Below are 6,828 nucleotides of genomic sequence, written 5' to 3' on the forward strand. Positions count from 1 at the left end.
AAAATGTATATATAAACGCACTTAAAGATGTATAAACAAACGTATATAAGGATATATATAAAAAAAAAATTGAATAACAAAACAAATTGTTTTTAAAGAAAAATTTACATAATATTTTTTAGTGTAAAAAGTGTGAATTATTTAATCAAATATCTAAATTAATTTTAATCTAACTATTAACAGCCTAAATTTGCTTAACACGTGGTAAGGATTGTATAAATAAAGAACATCCCCACCCAGCGCCCCAAAAATAAAGATTTCACTATAATTAATATTTGTACAATGATAAGAATAAAAGAAAATACAAATACAAAAAAATTCAAGCTCTTCTTTGAATATCATTCCCGGCGAGTATTCTCGAGAACCTGTAAAGAAATTATAATAAAAATATTAGTAACAAATAAATAATTATCAAAATAAATTTAAAAGATATGTGTGCATATATGTATTTAAAAATATAATTTTTTGCTAAAAGATGGGCTCGAATTAAATTTTACATACGCCATGGCTACGAAGTGGTTGCTCAATTTGCTGGTTGTCCTAAATCGTCTTGCCAAGATACGAGTCATAAAATCTTTTGCGTTGTAATAAAAATTTCATCATTGACCAAATTTATTTATTTTATTATGTATTTATTTACGTAACATCCGTCTTTTTATTTGTGGAGGCCTCAGAAATCGGCAAAAAAATTTCTTCATCGGCCATGTCATATAACATTTGTTCATTGTAAGTGTTATATCAAATAAAAAATAAATAGGAAGAATTCCAAAAACAATCAGTCCATATTTTTCAGGAATAAATGTGAACAGTTGACAACAACTAATAAAATATTAAAAAAGAATCAATAAATATACGGAGCAGTCAATAGATCCAAAAGGGTGAGACAGATACCCAAAATCATAAACAGGTTCATGGTCAAGCACCATTCATCATAGAAGTCCACAATGATCACCAATAAGATTAGAAATACCATAATTTAAAGTTAACAAAGACAACCATAGACAAGACCAAACAAATAAACGAGCTAAAAATGAATTATCGGAGTGAAATTTTTTGATCAGGTCTAGTGCGTTGATGGTGGTGAACATCATTTATAAATAATAAATAATAAAACAGATGAGGTAGGGAGAGGACTAGCGGCGGTGGTGCGGCTAGAGGTTTGTGGATTCGCTTACCGGTGGCTAACTCCGGTAAAGCAACAGTGGAGAAGGAAATGGGGTGGCGGCAATTGGTGTTGCTGGATCGGCACTGGTTAAATCAGCGGGAAGCGGCGACGGGGAGGAAGAACAGAGGTGAATAGAGAAGAGAGGAGGAGTGGTTGAAGGCTAGTGGTGGTGCGGTGATTCTCCAGCTGAAATGTGGCCGAAGAAGGTGGGCAACGACTTTTTTTGTGGGAGATGAGAAGATGTGGGTGTGCGTAAATTGTGTGTGTGGATGTGTATTTGTGTTAAAGTGTGTATTGTATATGTTAAAACAAAAATTAACCCCCTCCCTTCTTATAATAAAAATTGACCCTCTCAATTGTCCAAAAAATAAAAAAATTGACCTCTCTTGTCTCCTCAAATCTTCTTTTAATACGAAAGTTATTAACCGAAGAATTTTACATCCTTTTAACCTATATATAAAAAATATTTATTCAACGGATGAAAATCTCAATCCGTCACTTCAAACATCAACTTTTAAAAAGTGACGAGACCTTGACCTGACTGATTTATTGCTCTGTGTATAAAAATAATCGAGCCATCATTATCGTTTGCAAACTATATTAAATAATGTACAAAAATATAAATGTCGATGTATAATTACAGAAAAAATGTAAACAACAAATAAAATACAATTATCTTTAAAAAAAATGTATTGTGCTATAAACAATTAAAATTATAATTATGTCAAAAGAATTGTAGTGTTATGTTATGTATGTATGTAGATAACTGTGTAAAAAATATTAAAATGATAACAAATTGATAAAAATTCTAAAATAATAAAATTAAGGATAATTATGTAAAAATTAAAATCTGACAATAAAGTAATAAAAATTCTGAAATAATGACAATTATCAATAATTTATTAAAAATATGTATAAAATTACATTTTGTGTCGTTTAACGGTCACAAAGCCCGAAACAGTTAATTTTAGGCACGGAGAGTCAAAATTGGGTGCCAACAAATTTCATTCATTTGTTTGAGTTTAAAACGACCTAATTGAAAGCTATCATTCTAATACACATTAAGAAATTAATTTCTAATTTTGGTCAAATGTTTAGTTCATAGAAGACGATCGGATTCTTAAGTGACATTTCGATTATATACTAAACATGAAATATTTATGTCAAATGATTTGCTTGAATGTGTAACTTGCATGCATAATTGATAAAATACTTGTGTGATTGTCTCTTAATAACAGACATGGCATCAAAAAACATAATTGTTGACTTGAACAAAAGAGGAAAACTAAATGGAGACAATTGTGACATTTGGAGTCGTAAAATATGGTATGTACTGAAACAGCAAAATGCTCTTGAAGGTATTAACCATGTCTTATGTCTACCATAAGAGGGAAATACTGCACAACACAGAAGAGACCTTGAAGCTTATAAGGCTTGGAAAAAGGTTGATTCTATTGTACGTGGAATCATTGTAAGTTCTATGGTTGATGACCTCATACATGAGTGTGAGGAATTTCCTACTGCCAATGCCAACTGGGCACACTTGAAAGGAACATATGAGGGTACTTCAATCACCCGCCTCATATAACTGACTATCAAGTTTGACAATGACAAGAAGCGTAATGATCATAACATAAAACAACACCTTAGGGTGATGTCTAATATGATACCTCAGCTTAAAAGTGTTGGTTATGTTTTCTCAGATGAGCAGCAGTTTCAGTCAGTGATCCGATCTCTTCCCAACAGTTAGAAACACATAAAGGTCAACTTAACCCACAATGATAACATCAAAACATTTTTTGATGTTGCCCATCATGTTGAACTTGAATATAAGTAGTTTGGTGCTGCTAAAGCTGCTTCAAATACCTTTATGGAAAAATCAAGTGGTAAGAAATCTTCAGGATTCAAGCATAAGAAAAAGTGAAAAAAGAACGAGAAGGTAAAAAGACCAAAGAAGGACCTTTCGAGAAAAATAACAAGCCAAATTCCAAGAAGGGAATTCAAGAAGAAAGACAAGAGAAGGATAAAATGCTACAACTGCCAAGTTCTGGGAAATTTTGCTCGTGAATGTCCTGGGGAGAAAAAGGTAGGATTTCTAAACGCATCTCTAAGTGCTACAAATGTATCTAGCACTGCTTTATTAACTGAATTGTATCCTATATGGATTGTAGACTCAGAAGCCACCAACCATGTGAGTCGAGATCGAGAAGAGTTTGTGGAGTTCTGTAGAGTTTCACATGTATCAATGTGGATATATGTAGAAAATAATGCAAGACTTGAAGTCAAAGGGATTGGCACTTGCAAAGAAGATTTGTGTGGAAGCCGGTCTTTAATGTCGCATGACGTCCTATATGCTCCAGAAATTCTTCTAGATGTTGGTTTTCATTTGTTTTTTAGTCTTAATTTTGTAAGAATTACTCTATATAATATTCTTTTATGGTTTTGGACATCGCTATGATCGCTTTATTCTTCTGAATTGTAATTCTTCAACTTATGACTATTATGTTGATCGTTGTATAATATCATGTTATTCAAGTAATAATGATGTTGATATACTTACATGGCTTGCTAGATTGGGTCACATAGGGCAAGACTGAATGAATAGATTGACCAAAAAAGGACATCTAGGTTCTTTCTCCAAAATTTAAATGCCAACTTGTGAAAATTATCTTACCGAAAAGATTACACAAAAACTATTTAGGCTAAAAGAGCCGAATTCCCATTAAAATTAATCTATTCTGATATCTGTGGTCCAATGAATGTGAGGGAAAGGACTGGTGCTTCATTTTTCATTACATTTATTGAAGATTTCACGTGCTTTGGTTATGTCTATTTGATATCTCATAAATCAGAAGCACTTGACTGTTTTAAAAGATATATGAATGAAGTTGAGAATCAATTAGACAAAAGAATAAAGGCATTATGAACCGATAAAGGTCGTGAATATTTGTTAAATCAGTTTGAAGAACTGTGTATTGAAAAAGACATTATCGAACAATTGACAACTCCTTATACACCTCAACAAAATGGTGTAGTGGAAAGAAGAAATAGAACATTGTTGGATATGACAAGGTCCATGATAGCGCAGACAAATTTAACAATCTCTTTCTGAGGAGATGCATTATTAATTGTGGCCTACATATTGAACAAAGTGTCTTCTAAATTAGTATCTTCTACGCCTTATGAACTATGGACTGGTAATAAACCAAACTTTAATAATCTACAACCTTGGGGTTGTACTGCATACATTAAAGATCATTTTGGTAAGTTTGGAAAACTAAGTCCAAAAGGAAAGAAATGTATCTTAATAAGATACTCAGAACACTCCAAAGGATATGTGTTCATTGATGAATTGGAAGATGGAAGTACTACTAAAATTAAATCACGAGATGTCACATTCCTGGAAAATGATTTGTCAAAAGAGGGTGAAATAAAGGGAAATGAGCCTCTATACAAAATGCTGAATTCAGATGATCAAATAAGGTTGTCGGACATGCTTGATAATTCAATGGAACAAGAAATGATTCTTGGTCCAAGTGGGAGTTGTGAATCCCAAAATCCTATTGAGGAATCTGAACTTTAATTATGTAAAAGTACTATAAAAGGAGTGCCTAAACGATCTTATGAGATTGAGGATTATGTTTTTCTGGTATCTCCCACAAAATTGGATGAACCTAATTCTGTGACTGAGGCTTTATCGAGTCCTGAGAAAGATGAATGGATAAAAGCGATGAAAGAAGAATTAAAGTCCATGAAAACCAATAAAGTCTGGGATCTAGTTGACCTTCCTTGTGGGCTTAAAGCTATTAGGAATAGCTGGATTCTCAAAGTTAAGCGCAAATCAGATGGGCCAATAGAAAGGCACAAAGCACGATTGGTGGCAAAAGGTTTTACTCAAGAAGCTGGAATAGATTATGAGGAAACTTTTTCATCAGTTGTGAAATTTACCTCAATTTGATTAATTTTAGCTATAGTTTTACGTTTAGATTTAGAATTACATCAAATGGACGTGAAGATCGCTTTCTCAATGGAGAACTAAATAAGGAAATCTACAAGGAACAACCTGTAGGTTTTGTTATTAAAGGTCAAGAAAAAAAGGTTTGTAAATTAAACAGATCAATATATGGCCTTAAGCAGTCTTCAAGGCAGTGGTACCTAATATTTCATAAGAAAGTGATTTTATTTGATTTCACCATGATCGATGAAGACCATTGCATCTATGTGAAAAGTCCAATGAAATGTTTGTGATTCTTTCACTTTACGTGGATGATATTTTATTAGCTAAAAATAATTTGAAGTATGTAAAAGCTGTTAAGTCATGGCTTTCAAAGTCATTTGACATGAAAGATATGGGTGAAGAATACTATATATTTGGTGTTAAAATCCAAAGAGACCGTTCCAAGAAAATTGTAAGTCTATCTCAAGAAACATTCATAATGAAAATTTTGGAACATTTTTGAATAAATAGTTGCAAATCCATGGTTAATCCTATAGCAAGATGTGAAACTTTAAGCGTTGAAATGTGTCCAGAGACTGAAAAAGAAAAATAAGACATGTCTCGAGTACCATATTCCAGGTGCAATTGGGAGTTTGAAATACGCTATGATGTGTACTCGTCTAGACATTTGTTATGTCGTAGGTCTGGTTAGCAGGTATCAATCCAATCTTGGAAGAGATCATTGGAAAGCAGTAAAGGAAATTTTTTGATACGTGAAGGGAACTATTGATTATTTATGATGCTATAGTGGATCTGATTTATCCATAAGAGGTTATACAGATACTGATTGGGCAGGTGACCAGTATGATAGAAAATCAACTTTCGGTTATGCCTTCTTGCTAAATGGTGGTGTAATTTCATGGAAAAGCAAGAAACAAACTTGCACAGCCCTGTCGACTATGGAATCTGAATTTGTGGCTTGTGCATCTGCAGTACAAGAAATTGTTAGGTTAAAGAGATTCTTTGAGCATTTGAACATCGCAAAAAAATCTAAGGGTTTCATGATTTTATATTGTGACAGTCAAGTGGCTATCGCAGATATGAAGGATCCTAAATATCACAGCAAGACCAAGAATATTAATATTAAGTATAACTTTGTAAGAGACATAGTAGCAAGTGGAGAAATAAATTTACAATACATTCCTACACGAGAAATGATAGCTGATATTTTTACTAAGGCGATATCTAGAGACTTGTTTGAAAAACATGTTATGGCTCTAGGATTATGTAGGATATGATTATGTTATGTATTGTAAGATGACTTGATTGTAATTATTATCAATATAAGAATCTTGAATTTAAGTTCAATCTAATATGCATGTAAAAATGTATTTTATTAATATAGTGTGTCGAACAATTTGCGAGATTGGCTCTCTCACATGAGCAATCGCCTCTTACGTCAAGAAACATGAAGAAAAAAGTTCCACCATAAGATAATGACTTATTTTATAAAGCCATGTGTGAGTTTCTCTAAGAATATGGATTTGAGGATTATTAGAGAAAGAAACTCAGGTTAGACATTTAGAGGTGTCTAGACCTAGATTGTACGATGTTGAATGACTAAAAGAATGATACACGCGTACTAATATAAGGTGATAACATTGTAGCACGTGTTTCATACCACGTGTGCTTAGTGACCAATGGGTTAATGGAAGAATGAATCCCT

The 6,828-nt window shown here is 32.7% G+C and overlaps 1 long non-coding RNA gene across 1 annotated transcript; it reads right to left on the minus strand.

Moving 5' to 3' along the window:
• Nucleotides 1-219: 219 nt before the first annotated feature.
• Nucleotides 220-1,589, minus strand: LOC124889325. Its single transcript, XR_007048233.1, has 2 exons — nucleotides 1,176-1,589; nucleotides 220-365 (listed from the first exon to the last, which is right to left on the minus strand). It is a non-coding gene; the product is annotated as an uncharacterized LOC124889325 (long non-coding RNA).
• Nucleotides 1,590-6,828: the final 5,239 nt, after the last annotated feature.

This window comes from Capsicum annuum, chromosome 1 (assembly GCF_002878395.1).
Source record: "Capsicum annuum cultivar UCD-10X-F1 chromosome 1, UCD10Xv1.1, whole genome shotgun sequence".
NCBI lineage: Eukaryota > Viridiplantae > Streptophyta > Magnoliopsida > Solanales > Solanaceae > Capsicum > Capsicum annuum.